Source organism: Danio rerio, chromosome 15 (assembly GCF_052040795.2).
Source record: "Danio rerio strain M-AB ecotype USA chromosome 15, GRCz13ab, whole genome shotgun sequence".
NCBI classification, from domain to species: Eukaryota; Metazoa; Chordata; class Actinopteri; order Cypriniformes; family Danionidae; genus Danio; species Danio rerio.
In genome coordinates this window covers 18,289,991-18,311,755 of record NC_141035.1, presented here as the reverse complement: position 1 = coordinate 18,311,755, position 21,765 = coordinate 18,289,991, and the positions used below count along the sequence as shown (strand labels likewise).

General features: G+C 34.3%; 1 long non-coding RNA gene across 1 annotated transcript in view; it reads right to left on the bottom strand.

The window, feature by feature from the left end:
* LOC137487733 (uncharacterized) overlaps positions 1-21,765 on the bottom strand; it is a 753,637-nt gene that overhangs the window by 392,347 nt on the left and 339,525 nt on the right. The gene's annotated exons all lie outside the window — the stretch shown is intronic.

Sequence of the window (21,765 nt, the reverse complement as noted above, 5' to 3'; positions counted from 1 at the left end):
TATAGTCCATGTAATAGTTAATAATGAGCTTCAGCTGTGTGTGCATAAGTGTCCAGATTACTGTCAGCTGTGGCTGGAGTTGATGAGTGCAAAGACTTTTGGGAGTTGTGGTTCATTTCAGTGGCATATGTGTAGTAAGTGAATATTTAATGTTTTCCAGTGATTTATAAAGGTTAGATCGCTGGTGATTGTAATAATTATACTTTGCCTTTTTTGGCATAGAAGATTCAACATAGTACTTACCTTTCTTTAGTTTTGTCTAGGATGGTTTGGTTTTCCTCAAATGACAACAACAACAAGAAACAAACTAAATTATATATATATATATATATATATATATATATATATATATATATATATATATATATATATATATATATATATATATATATACACACACACACACACATATACTCACTTTATTAGGTACACCTTACTAGTACCTCCTTTTGCCTTCAGAACTGCCTTAATCCTTCGTGTCATGGATTTAACAAACTAGAAATACTCCTCAGAGATTTTGGTCCACATTGACAGGATTTGTCAGCTGTACATCCATGATGTAAATCTCCAATTCCACCACTTCACAAAGGTGCTCTACTTGATTGAGATCTGGTGACTGTGAAGGCCATTTCAGAACAGTAAACCCATTGTCATGTTCAAGAAACTAGTTAGAGATAATTCACGCTTTATGACGGCACGTTATCCTTCTGGAAGTAGCCATCAGAAGATGAGTACACTGTGGTCATAAAAGAATGGACATGGCCAGCAACAATACTCAGGTAGGCTGTGGCGTTGACACAATGCTCAATTGGAACTAATGGGTTTCAAAGTGTGTCAAGAAAATATCCCCCACACCATTACACCACCATGTAAGGGACCGAGGGTCAAAGGAAACAGAACACAAGCCAAAAATTCTCCATTTGACATTTATTCTTAACAAATAGGACATAAGTCCTCAAATTAAGATAATTAAACAAAAAAGAAAATAAAAGGACCATGAGGCCAACATAATAAACCAACACGAAAAGACCTAACACAATGAAGAACAGCCAGGCTTATAAAGAAAGGGATGAGCTCATTTAAATTACAAAGGGGTAAAGACAAAAAATCACATTACTACATACAACACATAAACAAAATAAACGCAATAACATTATCACAAAAATAATAACATTAACCATTAACCAAAATAAACAAATTAACAAAAGCAATACATAAATATTTGATTAACGAGGATATCTAAAATAACTTATCCCCCTACATCTTCCAGCGGTTGGTTCGCCCAGGCGGAACCATTTTTGGATAAATTCGGCGTTCCCGCCTGGACTCCAATCTTTGCCGCACCGGAAGCCACCCGGCCGCCACTTCCTGTCTCCAGCTTACAACTCGGTAACTTAAAAAAAAAAAAACAACAACTATTATACAACTTAACTAATTTGTGTGCACTCCAAATTAATTAAGTAGTAACAAAAATTTATGGTTTCTTTAAATAAAGTATAAGAAAGAAACTATCGTGTATTGTGATTTGTATAATGATACGGAGAAAGAAACTATAAAATGAAATGTCATGTCTGCATAGTTGTGAATATGTTTGCATGGTTGCGTGTGTGTATGTATGCGTGGTTGTGTGTGTGTGTGTGTGTGTGTGTGTGTGTGTGTGTGTGTGTGTGTGTGTGTGTGTGTGTGTGTGTGTGTGTGTGTGTGTGTGTGTGTGTGTGTGTGTAAATATACGCACGCTGTTACACAGAACTGTGCGGCCAACCTTTCAGGCCGTCACCAGGGCCGCGCGTCCATAGAGGCAACCTAGGCGGAAAACTGAGGAAATGGTGATGCGCACCTCTCAATCAATATTGGTGGGCGGGGGCACCGAACTCCTACGTCAAGTTGCGGTCGTTCTCAAAACCGCTCCAATTGGTCTACAGTTTTTATGTTGTTAAATGAAAAAAAAAAAAAAAAAGGACCGAGTGCGTTTATATCACCCCAATATGACGGTCTATACTATATACCTACACACAAGTTTGTCCAAACAGCTTGAAAAGTAGATTTTTAACCATAGGTACCCTTTAAATTCTTCAGCTGATACAGATAACTGCCTATTCCAAGTAATAATAGCCATTGCAAATTCAAATTTGAAAGAAATGCAAGTAAAAACATGTTCTCTTCATTTTAAAAAACCTGTTTCAGAGTAACTGGTCTTAGTCATAAACAGAAATATACTACTCAAAAGAAAATATAGAAGACTTTTGACATTCTGTGCAAGATCCACCCGCAAATATAGTCATGTCTGGGAGTGTCTGGTGGTCTTCCTCAAGAAACACAGTAAAAGCTGTGCTAAGATGAAGAGAAACTGCAAGCGGGAAGTTGGCGGTCAGTCAACAAAGGCCTTGTAAAAGGCATTGTTCTTCATCAGCATGGCTGTCTAACCACAGCAGCCCAGACAGCAGAAAGAGAGTCTGTCAACAAGCACAGCACAGCAGCCACGTGATATCACACACCAGAGACCATTTCTAACAAGAGTGAGGAGTAGTCTGTCATGCAGCCACACTTCAATCAAATTTGTAAACCCAGCCCATATTCCACTCTAGGAAGTGGATCATATCATATGTTACCACCTCTTATACTACAGGGCTGTTGAACACTTGACTCTGATTGGCTGAAGACATACAATTATTTTGGGATTAATGCATGGCTAAAGTAGTTCCAGGCATGTCTTGCACATATTACAGTTCCATATCACTACGCCAAATGATTTTAGTTATATTATTTCACTGCCAAAAATCGAATTAAAACAAAACTTTTACTTTGGATGGGATGAGTAAGAAAACTAGTCAGGCACACAGCAGTGCTTTGAGGACAAAAACCTGACAAATGTCCTAAAATAAAATATTTCAACTATTTTACCAACTATTTATGTACAGTTGAAGTCAGAATTATAAGCCCCCTGTTTATTTTCCCCCAATTTCTGTTTAACAGGGAGAAGATTTTTTTCAACACATTTCTAAACAAATAGTTTGTTCTGTGGACAATAGAAAACAAATCAAACGGGCCTAATAATTCTGACTTCAACTGTACAGTATGTGTTGACTATAGTATAAGCATATTTGACACCAGTCCTTTAAACTATTAGAAAATAATAAAATATTTCAACAGTATATTTATGTATGTGTTAACTATAGTATAAACTGAATATTTGACTCCGGTCCTTCAAACTATTAGAAAATAATACACATGAATAATACACGGTAAAATTTTTATTCGACAACACTAAAGCAACCTAAATTTATTAACTTAACTTTTAAAATAAATAAATAAATAAATGAAATTTGTTTGTTTTTTGTGGGGTTAAAATACCCCTTTTACGATAATATTAGCAGGTTCCAAAACAAATACAATGTATGTAAATAATAGATAATAATAAAAATAATTAATAATATAATATATTTTCCTTTTTACAAAAAAGAGAGCTGCGCTTTGAACTGAACATGAAAATGTATGACATCAAACCCTCTCTTTTTATTATTTTTTATTTTTATTTGTATATAGTCTTGCTTGTTATTAACAATGAATCTGTTCACATATTATTCAACCCAGGCTAATTCTGAAAATGTACCACTAAATACATTTCTGGAGAGCGCCAAATACACCCAGGAGCTACAAATATTTTTTTTTTTTTTTTTTTGCAGTTTTTGTTGTCTCTAATCCACCAGAGGCTGCTGTGTATGTTTTTTGAGATCTCAGATTTCTCTCACAAGTGCCATTTGGCCTGCTGTTCTCATGTAAATCCATCAGAGGGTGCTGTCAACAGACTGACTGAATGACTGACTGACTGACTGATCGACTGACCCACCCTCCTTCTTCCCTAAACCCAACCAATAGTGTTTTCAAAAGCCACGCCCTTCCCTAAACCTATCCAACTATTTTGAAAAGCAATCCAAAAAAAAAAAAAAGCCCTCGCCTGAATTTTACCATGCTAACTGAAAAAACTGGTAACAGCTGGCAAGCCGTCCACATGTAGGTAAGTGGTCAGCTGTAAGCAAGAAAAGGAACTGCATCATATCGCCTAATGCGTTCATTTTAAAAACGAAATGCTGCCATACGTACTTCTGGCTACATACTTTGCGATCTCCAGAAATGTATATAGGGCTACGTTTTCATAATAAGCCTGTGTTGTCTTTATTTTGTCAATTTTTGCCGTTATAATCTTTAATCAAATCCCATAACCTTCCCTCCTCCTAGAAATGACTTTTCTTCTTGTCTGGTCACATGGAATGCCTTTAGGGCAGGCTATCAGTGCGGGTCTCGTTTCTGCTCTGCTTTCATTTATTCCTCAATCTTCCTTTATTTAGTTAGCAATGTCAAACTTCCAACTATCCAATCGGTACAAAATACACCACCCTACTTTTTGTTTTCTAATTTCGGGGCCATTTCAATTGGATATTGGTCACAGTATGGGGAAAAAAGGATAATCTTAAATAATCTTAAATAATCTTATTGAAATCAATAACATGTAATTATATTTCCTTTTAAAACAGACACTAATAATCTAACATTCATTCATTCATTTTCTTTTTGGCTTAGTCCTTTTATTTATCAGCGGTCGCCACAGTGGAATGAACCGCCAACTTATCCAGCATATGTTTTACACAGCGGATGCCCTTCCAGCAGCAACCCATCATTGGAAAATTAATAATCTAACAACTCCAAAAACAACAACTCAAAAATAAGCTGATACTTACCTCATCTACATAACAGGCTTTGAGAAGTAAAAGAGCTGCTGTAAGCCCAAAGAAAAAAAAAGTAAAATCTGGTCTGTTTCCTGCTGAAAAAGTAATTGAGCTAATAAGCTGAAGAGTGTGGATTTGCTGTAGAGTGTATTAGTTTGAAATCTATGGGGAAAACCTTTCGCCAATAAATGTCAGCTTTATGGAATGACTTTAGCCCCGGCAACAAAACATTGATTGTTTCCAATTGGCAGGATTCCTTTCCCTCAAACAGAAACCGGGCCAATCAGAAGAGAGTTTGATGGAAAAAGAGTCTCCTCAGCCTGGCAACCGCTTCCCTTTACCTTTGCCTGCTGGCAGACAGTCATAATAGCACGTGCTCTCAACTGTGACTCGTCATTTCTTCAACATCAGGCCATAACTGAAGGAAAAGTCTTTCCATAGAGGAAAAAAAAAATACTGCTAAGTTGTTGTGAACAACTTGAGCTCTGTTTCCACATTAATTTCTCTCCAGGGATTAAATTACCTGTGTAGTTGCTTGTGTTTTAACTGCATATTCCTTTATGTTTGTTTCTGTTTGATTTTTGAAGTTTTTATTCACCTCAAAATGAAAACTTTTTGAAATTTAATCGTCCTCATTTTGTTCCAAAACCGCAAGAAATCAGTTCATCTTGTGAGCAGTACAATTTTCATAAAATCTGAGAAATATGTCAAATGTAAAAAAATAATAAAAGTCCCTCACAGCACATATTAACATGATATGCTATGAGGGATTTTCATTTTCTCGGGATTAAATGGATTTTTTGAGTGTGTGTTAAAATATAACGTTAACATTTGTTTTATTCTATCTACATTATTGTGGATAATAAGATGTGGTTTCATTTAGTATGACTAGGAATAACAAATAGGCAGAAAATGTTCAAACTACTTGCACTTCAACCAGTCATTCATTAATTTTCTTTTCGACTTAGTCCCTTTATCAACAAGGGTCGCCACAGAGGAATGAACCACCAACTTATCCAGTTTATATGTTTTATGCAGCGGATGCCCTTCCAGCTGCAACCCAACACTGGGAAACCCCCATACACACTCTTTCACACACATACACTGTGGCCAATTTATTGCTTATTCAATTCACCTATACCACATGCCTTTGGACTGTGGGGGAAACCGAAGCACACAGCAGAAAACCCAGTACTTCAAACAATACATTAAAATATAATAATATGATAATAAAATATTGGTTTGTAACATTAAGTTGCATTTAGTAGGGCTGAACACCAGTAGTCTAGACACGTTTTAGATATAATGGCTAAAAAATTTAAATAAAAATAAAAAAAATTACCTGAAAATTATGTGAAAATTACCTGAAAAATAATGTGAATAAAGGTGTGTTCTATAAACATTTCTTCAAAATGTAAAATAAAAATGTTAATTCACAAGTCATATAGAAAGTTATTTTAGGGTCATTTTGGTTCCACCAAATATTGATTTCTCTATCTGAAGTTAGAACAATAGAATTGTGTTTTCTAAAAATGAATATAAACTGATGGGGACTTTTTTTATATAATTAAAAATGCTCTAAATTGCACAAAACGTATTTGATATTTGGAAGAAATGTCAGGAGACATTAATAGAATAAAAAAAAAAAAAAATATATATATATATATATATATATATATATATATATATATATATATATATACATATATACATATGTGTGTGTGTGTGTGTGTGTGTGTGTGTGTGTGTGTGTGTGTGTGTGTGTGTGTGTGTGTGTGTGTGTGTGTGTGTGTGTGTGTGTGTTTGTGTGTGTGTGTGTGTGTTACACTCAAACAAAACTTCAAATTGTAACGAAAGTGGGAACTTTAAAGTGGTAACTTAAAGTTTTTTTTTTAATATATATATATATATATATATATATATATATATATATATATATATATATATATATATATATATATATATATATATATATATTTATATATATATATATATATATATATATATATATATAGTATATAGTATATAGTCTATATACAGTCATGTGAAAAAAATTAAGACACCCTAAGAAAGCCTGGTATTTTGTAAGGTTTTTTAACATATGGTTATTTAATCTGAATTTTAACAATACTGAAAGAGTTAAGGTAAAATATCTAAACAATTAAAAGTGAAAAAAAAAAACTTTTATTTAAAATTAAGATTTAATTTGACAAAAAATGCATATTTTACCTAAGAAAAAAGTTAGAACGCCACATTAATTCACACTTAAAATCACTCAAATCAAAGACAGGTGTACCACAACAGGTGCACATTATTAGTAAATCATTACTCACCATTTTGAATGAGGCTTGCCCTTTCTAAACTTTTGAAATTTATTTTGGTATGATCCTGACTGTTAAAGTGTTGAAGTGAAAGTGAGCACCATGAGCAAAATAGCTGTCTAAGGCCTTCAGAAAAAACAAAAAAAAAAAAAAAACATTGTAGCAGCCTACGAGTCTGGTAAGGGATTTAAAAAGATCTCAAAAGATTTTGAAATGAGCCATTCTACTGTCTGTAAAATTATTTACAAGTCTGCAGGTCTGGACGTCCCAGCAAGTTTACCCTGAGAGCAGACCGCAAGATACTAAAAGAGGTCTTCAAACCCTAAAATATCCTACAGCAGGCTCTGGCTACTGCTGATGTGAAAGTGCATCCCTCTACAATTAGAAAGAGACTGCAACTTACATGGGGGGTGTGCAAGGAGGAAAACTTTGCTTTCTATGAAAAATATTAAGGCCAGACTGAAGTTTTCCAGAGAGAATCTTGACAAAGACCAAGGGTCCGTTCTTTGTACATGAATTACTCAATTAGCTGGATTTGGATATTGACAAATTGAAATGATCCAGGATTGTTTGTTCTTCAAAACTCATCTGAGATCATAGCAACAATTCTGGTAGCTCAAACCTCCTTGGGGGCATACTTTTTTGATGCAAAATTAATTTATACTGTTACTCCGTACGCCAATTAAAAAACTTGAGTAGGCCTATATTATAATAAAATAAATCTTCTCCAAATGCAGAACTAAATACATTGATATGCATTGAAATACATACTCTTGGCATATGAAAGTGTAAAGCCTGCAGCCCACAACAAATGTGGAAAGTTATTGCTTGTCATATTTAACAAACCGTCTACTGCTAATTTTATGTAATTTTGCTCACATGGATAATTGAATATTAATCAGATGATGTCATTACGCTGCTGTGTCGTCAGCTAATTGCTGCATTGCTAATCATGATTTGGAGGATCGATAAATCTGGGCTTCACAACACACGCAGCGATCTCAGATCAGTTCATCCAGACATTTTAATCTGATTTGCAAACTTGTTTGAAGAACCAAATAAGCGAGAGATCAGTTATCAAGATTAAAAGATCCAGGATCTGCCAAATCATCTTAGATCATTTAAGCGATGTACAAAGAACAGGCCCCAGGACTTTTGCAATAATGTTCTTTAAACAGTTGAGTCCAAAATTGAGTTATTTGATCACTAGAACAGACGACATGTTTGGCATAAACCAAAGACAGCATTCCAGGAAAAGAATATCAAACCAACTGTGAAGCACGGAGGTGGAAGTGTCATGGATTGGGGTTACGCTGCAAAAAATGCTTTTCTTACTTAGATTTTTTGTCTTGTTTCTAGTCCAAATATCTAAAAATTCCTGAATCAAGAAGTTTTCTAGACAAGCAAAACATATTGTCTTGTTTTGAGAAATAATATGCCAATATTAAGTGAGTTTTTCCTTAAAACAAGCAAAATAATCTGCCAATGGGGTAAGCAAAATAATCTTACATCAAAAGAAAAAACAAGACTATTTTGCTTACCCCATTGGAAAAGAATTAAGAAATTTTAGATATTTAGACTAGAAACAAGACAAAAAATCTAAGCAAAAAAAGCATTTTTGCAGTGTACTTTGCTGCAGCAGGACCTGATCAGCTCACCGTCATAGGATCCACCATAAATAGTTATGAGTTCACTGTGCTTGAGGTGCTTGACACCAGATATCATCCGTCCAAAAATTAAAGATTAAAGGAAGCCAGACCATGCAACAGGACAATGACCCAAAACATACCAATAAATCAACCAAGGACTGTCTGAAAACTAAGAAATGTTTAAATTTTGTAATGGCCAAGTTAAAGCCCAAATCTTAGAGATGCTGTGGGGTGACTTAAAACAAGCTGTACATGCAAGAAACCCCTCAAACATCTCACAACTAAAATAATTCTGGAAAACACTTTATTTTGATGGTCCATTTGAGTATCAGTAGACTGTCTACTTGATATCTGTTGATACGCTCCTTCAACAGACATTTAACTGACAATGAGAACTTTGCAAGTACATGTCAACTTGCACTAACCCTAACCCCAACCCTAACAGCCTACTTATAATCTAATGAGAATAAGATGCAATGTAACTTAAAATCAACAAACGAACCATCAATATAAAGTATGACCAAATTCTGCATTGAAGAGTGGGCTACACTTTCCTCAGACCGATGTCAGAGACTGGTGGGTGGCTACAAGAAACATCTCACTGCAGTTATTTCAGCCAAAGGGAGTAAAACTAGCTATTAAATGGGTATGGTGTCCAAACTTTTTCCTCAGTTAGAATATGCACTATTGTAGAGTTACATTTACAGAGATCTTGATTTATTTTTTTTTTTTTTATTATTATTATTATATTTTTTTCAGTTTTAACTGTTTAGTTATTGTACCTTAAACTTTCTGCATTGATAGATTAAACAAAACCTTACAAAATACCCAGACTTTCATAGGGTGTCCTATTTTTTTCACATTACTGTACATTGTAGGCTTATATACTGTATACACTTATTCAGTGGTTATAGTCAATAAAAGTTTAAATTAAATCAGTCATATAAAGCGATCTTGTCTCTTCAGAAAGCTTCACTGTCAAAAATGCAGGGTTCCACACAATTCCTCCATGTTGTCCCAACACAATTGTTTAAGTTAACTCATTTGTTTTTACACATTTCAGTGGATTGAATATAAAACAATTAAGCTGTCCCAAACAACTCAAGAATTGTGTTGATTCAACTCATTTATGCAAGCAGGCCATTTTTGAGTGTTGGATTAAACCACTGGATTGATATGGACTTATTTTTGATCTCTTAATGAATATTTTGAGTTTTGCCTGAACATGGATGAACACAAATCCTTCTTATTTGATTCAAAATATTATCATTTCTTTTGTGATCTAAAGTTTGTTCTTATAATTAATATTTAATTGTTATTACATTGCTTTGACCTAATTCTTCCGCCTGCTTTCCCTCCATTGTTTTAAAACAAATGAAGATTAAACATAATACGACTGAGACAGATGTCAGTTTTCTGCAAGACGGAGGGAGTTGCTGAATATTAACACACTGATGACAAACACACAGCAGTTTCACCTCTCTGAATCCCTAAACACTGAGCATGTGTTGAGTGTGATGTTAAAGCTCTCTCTATATGCTGTGGAGAGGTCAGCTGTGAAGTGTTCACGGATAATCTTCCACTGACCATCTGCTGCAGATTTTCCACTCTCACTGTTTGTTTTGCCTCCTTTTAATAACTAAATCTGTGCGCTTTTGAGAGAACAGGCGAATGGCATTCATACGGAGAGCAGGTGCCAAATAATCCACCCTCCCTCCAAAAATAGTACAATACAAGACTTTAATACATATGTACATTTTAATGCTTATTATACATGTTTTACTTGTATATATATATATATATATATATATTTTTTTTTTTTTTTATTATTATTATTATTATTATTAATTTTTTTTAATTAGGGGCGGCACAGTGAATAGCACAATTGCCTCACAGCAAGAAGGTTGCTGGTTTGAGCCCCGGTTGAGTCAGTTGGCATTTCTGAGTGGAGTTTGCATGGTCTCCCCGTGTTGCTGGGGGTTTCCTCCAGGTGCTCCGGTTTCCCCCACAAGTTCAACAAAAAAAAAACATAGGCTGGATAAGTTGTTGGTTCATTCTGCTGTGGTGACCCCTGACTAATTAAGGGACTAAGCCGAAAAGAAAATGAATGAATGAATGAATGAATGTTAATTGAAGAAATAGTTCAATAACAAATATAAATTTGCAGTTAATTTACTCACCCAGGGGTGCGTTTCCCAAAACCATCGTTAGCCAACTAAGGTCGCAAGTTCCGTCCTTACAAACACTGTTTGTTGATTTGCCATTTCCCAAATCCGTTGCTCCAATGAACATTTGCAAACTGCGTCGCAAACTTGAGCACTTGCAACTACACCTCTGGAGCAGTAGTTAGAAACATAGTTCCTGGCTGTGTTCTATTCCCACTTATTCCCCCTATGCCCTATTAATTTAGAACATTCTAACAGTCAAAGTTGGAATTATTAAAAAATAAAATAGCATTAAGGTAATCTCTCTCAGGTGTAATTTGCTTCCAAACTATTTTTACAGTTCAGTTTTAGTGATCTTCATGTATACAATTGTGCTACCTTCCCAGTGAACTTTGAAAATATTGATGTCATTTTGAACACAGACTCATGGGGAAAGCTATAGGCGACCTATTATTTAAAAGCAGAATTTATGCAACGTCTCCAAAGCTTGTGAAAACAAAAAGCATACAATAATTCTTTTAATTTATAGTAGGTTATTTATTAAGTAGGCTATCAGTACTGTATATGACACGGGTCTGCAATGGTTTGCATGTGTCACATTATACAAGTAGACTTTTCAAAGAAATAAAAAATATCCTACTTAATAAATAAATAATAATTATTATTATTATCATCATCATTAATATTATTAATATAATTATTAAAGTATGATTTTTCGTTTCTAATAAATAATAAATATTATATTTCATTAAATATTAAATAGCCTCATTATTTATTTAGTTATATGATAAACATATGATTTTAGAATACGTGTTAGCTTTTATTAGTGATTTTATGTTTTAGAATAGAATTTATAATGTTCAACTCCTCAATAATATTAGTAAAGCAAACATAGGCCCTATGTGCCATTTACATATATTTCAGTTAATATGGAAAGTGAGTGCATGTTTTTACCAAATCTAATATGGGATTTTATTTTAAATGGGTGTGCAGTAGAAAAATATCATTTGCACAAATCAATTATGGGGTTTTCTCTAAAGAAGTAGTTACTCCACCCAGTTTAGAGCATCAATATGGGCGTTTATGGGCGATGGATTTGCGACAGAGAAACTACAGGTTTTGGGAAATACTTGTCACTAAATAGTTCTTTTCCCAAATGATGCATCGTACTATGATAGTTCAGCCGCGAGTTACATCGTTGTTTGGGAAACGCACCCCAGGTCAAGTAGACTGTAAAAATAGTAAAAAAAAAATTTTGTTTTCTCATTTGGGTTTTTATTTTTCCAATTTATTAATGCATTTGAATCGCAATAAGGGACCTTGATCTTTCTTCCAACAACTTTTAACCTTAATAAATTTTTAAAAAGTGACTTTTATGGATATTTCTAATAGTTTAAAGTGATAAATTGTCTATATTGGTGATGTATATTTTAGTACAAAAATTTTGTAATAAACCAGCAGTACATTTTAAATACTTTTTCCTCTCTATATCTCTTATAAGTTATATTATTTCTTACTACTTTCTTACTACTCTTCTGACACTTTGTCTAAATGAAACTTGTCATTCTATGTAATGCCTATAGGGACTGTATATAATGCCTAGGAAAATTATGCAAAATCTTTCCAAAAAAAATCTTATATTTCCTACTTTGCCATTAACCATTAGACATTATATACATTTCCTAGGTATTCTATACAATACTGATATTTTACACATTGCCTGTAAATATATTAAATTTTTATCTACATTGTTAAATATATAAAAAAAACACCTAATTAAAAGCTAAAGAAAATAAGCGTGTATTAATGACCTGTGAAATGTCTCTAAAGTAGTAAATGTAGGACAGTGAAAGGTCATTCAAAGGTTTCAGAGATGCCCTGGAAAAACTAATTAGACTAATTAGGTCAGAAATATAAACAAGGACCGGGCCATGGAGAGATTTAAAACCATAATACAGCGCTTTCAAACTGGATTCTAAACTGGATCGGTAACCGGTGTAATGAGACCAGTACAGGTGTAATATGATTATACCTCTTTTTTTGTGTCAGTGCATGAACAACCTTCTCACTGAAATAGAGCACAGACTTCAACTGGGCAAAAGATCTAAGATTAAATATATATAAATATATATATATATATATATATATATATATATATATATATATATATATATATATATATATATATATATATATATATATATATATATATATATATTATAGTTATACATACTTGTAATGTAAATTTGATTGCCAAATTAATGCGATTGCTAAAGATATATATATATATTATTTTTTTTATTTTTTATTTTTTGCAATCACATTCATTTGGCAATCAAATTTACATTACAAGTTATAAGAAACAAGTCATAACACTTTTGGGGAAGAATGTAAAAATATTTAGCTTTTTGGAAAAAAAGAGAAAAGAAATACAAAGAGCTCTCAAATGTCTAAGTAAACGCCTATAAATAGTTCACACTTCTGCATGAGTGTCCCATCAAACGTGTTTCACAGAATAGCAGCGTTTTATTATTTCCCCTGATCTGACAGCTGGATCGGGCAAATCTCTTTCGTTGGCAGTGAGGAAAGGTGCTATAAGAGAGAGATCTAGTTAGCTGTTTTGGTTATGATGAAAGTGTGTGTAATAGGATTAGCGCAGCTTAGCAATCGAGCTATGATGTGGTTACAACAGCGCAACACAGTCCCACAGTGAGCACTTCAGTGTTTGACCTTCGGCTTGGACAAATTGTGATGGACAAATCTGACTGAGCGAGATGAAAAAAAGTGAGGAAAAAATAGCAATTTAAAACAACAACCTATATAGCAAGATTTCTCTGGCCCAGCTCTGGCCCACACAATCAGCTTGGCCTACATGTTGCACTGAATTACGGTTCATGACTGGACCAAGTCTAGACAAACATAGACCATATCTAGGCTCAAGTCTCAGCCAAGTTAAAAATTCATAACTGGGCCAGATATGCTGGTGTGTCCCGACTACAACTTTAAATGTATTTTAAATGTGGGTCAAGAAAGCTCAAACTTTTGTGGCCCACATATCATCTTTTAACACCTGGACCAAATACTACAATTGACATCTTGACCATGTCTTGTGTGCAGCCCTAAAGACGGCACCCCCTCTGCTACAACCGGGCCAAGTTTGGCTCACATGCTGTATGCCAGTGCCGGATGAATGCTTGCTGTGACAGCTTTATGCCAAATTTGGGCCAGAATTTTTTGCTACCTGGGAATGATCATCAGTTGCAACTGACCTTAAAATCCTGATGGCGGCATTTATGAAATTAAACTATTTCATTTATAATACTTGATATAATTTAGTCACAGAAAACAATCATGAAAACAAACTGCTCAACATAAACTCCTTCTAACACCGTGTCCTAACTACACGCGACAAAATTTAGCAACAAACAATTTGGCTGTCCGCACATGACTCGACAGAAACAGAAATATGGATTTTAATTAAATTAATATCAACCTCAAACATTATTAATAGCCTACTGAGTTGCTGATGTTGTTGGTTTTTAGCTATTTTATTTTCAAGATTTAAGGTGACTTTTTGCAGTATGGCAGTAAACGTCACATAAAATGCTACTTAATCTCACATTTGCAGCATTAAACACTAAATAAAGAACAATCTTTACCTGAGGTGATCATTGTCATTCTGTAATGAGTGGTGTTAGATCCAAGTGGTTAGTGGTCAGATCCAAGTGAAGCTGTCACGACACCAGACAGAGAGGATCCAAGTGCAAGTAGTATTTAATAAGACAAAATGTGTATCAAAGGATACCAAATGGCTTGTAGCCGGAGAACATGGGAAAAAGCTAATTTCAAAACAAAGAATGCTAACAGGCTAAACGAAGTCGTCATCCGACGAACAGACAACAAAGAATTTTGAGAGACGAACAGACGGAGACAAGAACAAACAACGGACTGATGACCAGGAGTAACCACAGGCTGAAATATATAGCCAGTGAAACAGGGATCAGCTGGAGGATGATTAAGTTAGCTGATAACGTCAGCTGATTCGATAGCACGCTGTCAATACAAAAAGGTCAACAAGCACACACCAATGGCATGACACATAACATACAGAAGAAACACACAGAAGCTTTTATTAGAATGATCAGGCAGACAAGGTTCTATCAGGGTCGGTTTCATGTACTGTAGATTATCCAGAGAGTGGTCAGTATAACAGACGAATAGTCAAGGAAGGCAGTGAAACAAACACAAACAATAATCAAACATGGGTCAAAAGCATGGCTTGGAACAAGAAGGAAACTGCTTTGTAATGCTGACTACAAGGAAACAGGACTCAGTGTGTGTGTGTAGTATACTATGTAATTAGTCCTGAACAGCTTCAGCTGTGTGTAAGTGTAATCAAGGGTGAACTGGGATTGGTGTGTGAGTGAGGTACATGATGGGATATGTAGTTCAGTTCAGTGGTAGTTGTTGGGTGAATGATTGAGACTGTCCTCCACCGATCTGCAAAAGCTAGATTGCTGGAGATCATAACACATAATAGTAGCTGTTGTTTTGTTGTGATGTTGCAGAAATAAAAATAATTTTTTAAATAAAAAATTTTGCAACTTTTTTTTTTTTTTTTGCCTTTGTCTTTGTTTTACATACTTTCTGGACGTACTTTTTGAGCTACTGGACAAACTGGTAACAGTGGGAAAGCCTTCCATATGGAGGTAAGCAGTCAGCTGGTTTGTTTTAAAGATGAAATGCAGTCATACGTAGTTCTGACTACATTATTCTAGATCTCCAAAAATGTATATAGGGTTACGTTTTCAGAATGAGCCTATATTGCCAATTTGAGCGCGTTTCGCAGCTTCACGTCACGTCACATGGTGTGAAAAAACTGTATCCAACAAAAGTGTTATCATTTACATAAACTATTTCACTGAGAAAACGTTAATAAGATAAAATCACTTACACCAAGAGGAATGAATGAGAAGTTGGACCTTTCTGTGCTTCTTTACCAGTTTGTTGTTCAGCTATAATATTATAAATCATGGATTTTGTAGTGGTTTGTAGTGGAAGTTGTAGTGACACAAATAATAAGATGAAAAGAGATTTTTTGTGTTTTTGGACTGTCGGACATGAATAAGGGAATGATGATAATTGATATGCTATTTTCCTGTAAAATAATGTTTTGAAGGTAAGGGTATTTCTCGTGTGGTTGATTATGATACATTAAAATGAAAAAGAGACTGTTGATAATCATCGAATAGCCGATAATTGAAACAATGCAAATAATTTAAAAATAAAAACAGTATGAAGCAATTACTTGATAAGTGCGAACCATTACCTTTTTGAACTGAGAAATGTCACACAATGGAACTCAAATATTAAATTGAATTATTTGCTGAACATCACACATTCAGGCAGATAAAAAATAAAGATTATGTGTGTGTGAAAATTAACCTGCAGTAATAAAAAATTAAGTTTTACTAGAAATACCACAGTTAAACTATTAGTGTAGCAAAATCATTGTGAATTTGTGGTGTTGTTTTTTAGTACATTGCAACTAGTCAGTATAGTACTTTTTTCAGCTCAGTGTATTGACAGTGTTCACGTCTCTTGCTGTCAGGCCAGATTAAATGTCTCCCAGTCTCCTCATTGTGAAGGCAAAACCTAAAGCTTAAACACTAAAAAACCCAAGTTTATCTTCCAGGATTTAGGATCAAACCGAACACTGTAATATCAGGGTTGTGGCCTGGAAACAGCATCATTTAGAACCACGACAACAAAAATACATTGAGGTTGATTGAGTTTTCATTGAAGCTCAGGCTATAGAGCATCAGGGGACTTCAAATAAAGCATCGCAAGCTGCTTTGACATTTAATCTTAAAAAAAGTAGGCCTACTATTATCAATTTTTTTACTTGTGCATATTTTTCTTATCTAGGATTTGTTCATTTGTACATCATAACTCCATTCCTTCTTCTTCAGCTCTAAAAGTAACACTGCCTCTTTTGTCCATAAACAGCGTCTGACCAACACTTTCCTGACTCAGGAGATTCAACTCCCAGTTTAGCATGAAAAGACACATTCATCAATGCGTCAGCACAAGCTCATTTTCCACGAGTTACAGTTCATTTACAGAAATGGTAACAGGAACACACTCTTCAGTTCAGAAACATTGTGCTGAAGTGTGTGCAATTCAATGTATTCCGTAATCTGAAATGAGAGCTCAATGATGCAGGATGCCCATCTCAAGCATTCAGCCTTTGTGAGGATGAAACTCATGCCCACAGGCTGTGATAATGCCATTCTGTCTCTCAAACCCAAATAAAGTGCCCTCCACGAACAGCAGAGAGCAAGACTGACGCAAACTTCCTGAAAAAGACATGATGCTCTCAGAAAGCCTGCATCAGTTCTGCTCAACAATACGCCGCATCGCTGCACACTAGTGCGTAATCATGCCGTTGTTTGAGGATAAAACATCACAAGTCGATGTCTATTCTTGTCTGAGCAAAAACAGACTGAATGTGAGTCATGCTTATAAGTGGACATTGTCGTTTTATTCGTCAAACGGGTTTGTACGTCAAACGCGTTGCGCATAACAGATGCAAATTCATGCATGCTGACTTTGTTCTTATGATGAGTAGTGCTGGTTGTCTTCAATATACTATAGAAGGGGAAAAAAAAGAGTTGATTTGAGTATTTAAAGATGAAAACTGTTCATTCTCAAAGAACTGATGATATCCCAGCAGACACACAGCATCATAAAACGTTAATTTTAGGTTAGATTTAGGTGTCAGGTGACCAAAATTCAAATGTCTAGCCAGTCTCAAAATGCAACAATATTTTGACATCCAATAACAACATCAAATGACATTGATAATTGGTTGATTTTAGATTTAGGTCGAGCCAACGTCTTAAACCAACGTCATATTTACATCAAATACTGACATTTATTCCTCAGGTGGGACAACCAAAATCTGACGTCTGATTGATGTCATTGTGGTAATGTCTACACAACGTCAAGCTGTAACATCATTAGATGTTAATATTAGGTTGGACGTTAGACATTGATGTTGGCCTGACATTGGGTTCTGACGTCAACCGCATTTTAATTTCCAAACAAAATGCGACATCCCATGATGTTGGGGTACAAGGTCAATCTGACATGTTGACGTCCTGTGCCTGCTGCGAAAAAAAAAACACTTCAGACACTTCCAAGAATTCACACTTAGCTCGGGCCCAGGGCTCCCTCCTTTTCACAGGGTAAGGGGAGATTGAGCTCAGGTCGATCTCAAAACTCCCCCCCTGCCGAGGCTAAGTTGAACTTCCTGAGGGTAAGGCATTCTTGCTGTGAGGCACCGTGCCGCCCATTCTGGATAAAGGTGGAATAAGGGGAGGAGGGGAGTTTCTTCCAGACGAAGATAGTTGTAGAAAAAAAATGAGGATATATATATATATATATATATATATATATATAGTGACTTGGGATCCTTTGATTAGAGGATCGTGATTAACTAATGTGCGCCAGCTGGGTCAATCATGTGCACGTGCTCCTCTCAAAATTTGTTTAAAAATCAACTTTACTTAAATGTGAATTTGAAAATGGTGTAAAACTACAGATTGTTTTAAAAAAGAAACTCTGAAGTCACTAAATTTAAACTTAAAAATTATGTAAAACTAAATTTAGATTTTAAAATGAAACTCAAGGTTATAAATCTAAATTTAGTTTAAAAATAAAATTGTAATAAAAAAATCTAAAACATAGATTCGTTTAAAAATGAAACTGTATATGTCACTTTAAATTAAAATTTTGAAAAATGGTGTAAAACTCAATTTAGTTTGCAATACAATGGCTAAAAATCATTGGAGCACAATTATGTTTTATGCATTGAAAATACTTTTATCTTCAAGCTACTTTAAATAAGTAATAAAAAAGTACAAAACTAAATTTAGTAAAAATGGTATAAAACTAAATAAAAAGCAGTTGCAGCTCACCCAAAACAATGCTGCCAGGATTCTGACCAGAGCTAGAAAATCAGAGCACGTCCTTACACTGGCTCCCTGTTACATTCAGAATAGATTTTAACCTGTTAGCCAGCACTCATTTTTGGAGATTTATACATACAAATCAAAAATAAAGAAAGTTTCATGCAAAAAAATACAAAAAGTTATACATACCGTGTTTAATAATTATATATATAATTTATATTTCACATTTGAGAAAGATAGCATGCAAAATGAGATTCCTGCAAAAAGTTTTCAGAGACTATATTGGTTTCCTTCTCTTTCTTAAAATGACCTTCCCAAACTAAAACAGTTGCTAAATAATTTAGGCAACATTCAAAGTTCATGTATCTTTGGAAATAAGACACTTTAGGCTTTACTGTTTATCATCTAGAGTTTACAACGCTCAAAACAAACAAAAAAGATAGATAAAAATTGCACTGCACTAAACATTTTATTATTTTTATAAACAAGTATTAATACTGGTCTATAAATCCCTAAATGGCCGAGGACTTCACTACATTTCAGATAAACTCACAGAAAACAGATCACTCAGATCATTAGGATCATGTAAACTAGAAAATTCAAGAGTTCAGTCAAAGCAGGGTGAATCTGCCTTCAGGCTGCTACGTCACTGCTGGAATCAGCTTCCAGAAATGATCAGATGTGCTCCAACATTAGGCACATTCAAATCAAGACTTAAAACACATCTGTTTAGCTGTTCCTTAGAGTGACCACTATGTTACGTCCGATAGATCACACTATTATGTTTTTATTTTCATTTTCATTTGTTTATAACCTGTTTTAACACATTTTAATCAGTTTTTAATCTTTTTTTTATTCTTTGTTTTTATTTCTTATACTTGTTTATGTAAAGCACTTTGAATTACCATTGTGTAAGAAATGTGCTATAAAAATAAACTTGCCTTGCCTAAATTCAGCTGTAAAAATTAAATAGCAAGTCCCTTTAGGTTTAAACAAAGAAAGAGTATAAAACTAAACCTAATTGTAAAAATGAAACTGCATCACTTTAAATTTAAACTAAAAAAGGGTATAAAGCCAAACTTTGTTTTAGAAATGTAAGTCACTTTAAATTTAGTTTAGATAAAAACAGTTTGGAATTGAAAGGACAAAATTCATTGTGCATTCAAAGTGCACAATTACTTTTGATGCATCGCAGAAACTTTTATCCAAAGCAACTTACATTGCACTAAGGGGATCCATGTTTCAGTTCTTGTTTTCAATGGGAATCAAATGTTTTTTTCCCAAAATACACAATATAGCCAATATGAAGTAAACCCTGCAAACTTTGCTACTGAACATAGAATAAAAAGTTAAACTTAATGTCAACACAACAAATGAACAATGACAACAATGAATAAATAAAGCAAAACATGCAGCATCATTTATTAAACCTGAAATGTGTGCTGGGTCTCACAAAGCATTCTGAAACCTTTTCTGACATGATATTTGAGAGCTACTGTAATGGTAATGATTTGAGAGCTCTTTAAGGCTATTTTGGACCAAATTTGGTGTAAAATATGCCACCTTCACTTTTTACTTGATCTGAGTATTTTTATTTTAGCAAACCTTTACTTCATTAAATAAAAAAAGCTAAATGTTGTGTTTTCACTTCATTTTGTGTTTAATCATTTTTGTTATACATTTACAATACATTATGACATACATTTATTTAATTTCATTAGTTGTTTGTTATTAGTTAGTTATCACACAGTTGTTTGCACAGTTGAAATTGCATTAAGTACGTTAAAAATAAGTACATTTGTGCTCTGACAAAAAAGCTGAACACTGAAACAGATTATTTAATACTGTTGCTGGAATAATGTTTTATGATGGTATCTGTAATTTCACTCAAGTAATTCATTCATCAGAGAGTTTAAGTTCAAGTTAATGCTGAATAAATTGTAACAGCTTGACACCAAAACACACTGGGGGTTGAATTGTTCTATTTTGGGGTTGTTGTTTTTTCCTCACATGCATCAGACCTTATTTATATGTGAAATAATGGAAACTCTTACATGCCTGTTAAATACTGGCACCTCTGGTGAAAGAGAAATTAAAGAAAAACTGAGCGATGAGAAAACAAAATGCAGAAACAGAAATAAAAAAAGAGCTCTTGACCCCCTGCTTCTGTCACACGTCAGGACGCCAACTTTGATTTGAACATCCTTTGAACTTCTATTTCAAAGCGCTTTAGCATCTAAAGACTAACCCAGAGCCGTTCCATTTGGAGGCAGATGAAACTCAAATCATATGCTTCATTTACATATGACAAAGTCTGTCCAATGAAAACATGTGTTTTCTGAGATGAATGGAGCGCCGTACACTGGACGTCATTCTGTCAGGTCAACCTCCCATCAACCACCCAGAACACCCTGCAGTGCAGTCGCTTAGTAACCCCTTAGCAACTGCAGAGCAATATGCAAGAATACTGCAACAGCAGTACGTTTACATGGACACCAATAATCTAATTTAATACAATTAAGAGAATACTCTGATTAAGAGTCTATCATGTAAACACATTTTTTTGATGATCTTAATCCGACTAAAGTCATAATTGAACTAAACAGAAATGGAATAAAGACTTGTGGAGTATTCCTATTTTAGTCACATTATTGAAGTGCACATGTAAACACCACAATCAAACTATTACCATTATGTAGGACTTTTAGTCGCATTTTGCGACAGGATAGTCCATACACACATGGCTGTTTGACACTATTCTCTGCGCCTACTGAGTTAGTAAAGGACCACAGACGCACACATCATCGAATGCAGAAGTTTTTCCTCATTCGGTGTACAGTATTGAAGAAAATATTATTCATTTTCTATTAAGAGTTATCCTTTATGTTTTGGAAATATGTTGCATGTGTTTTACCTAAAGACATGCTGAA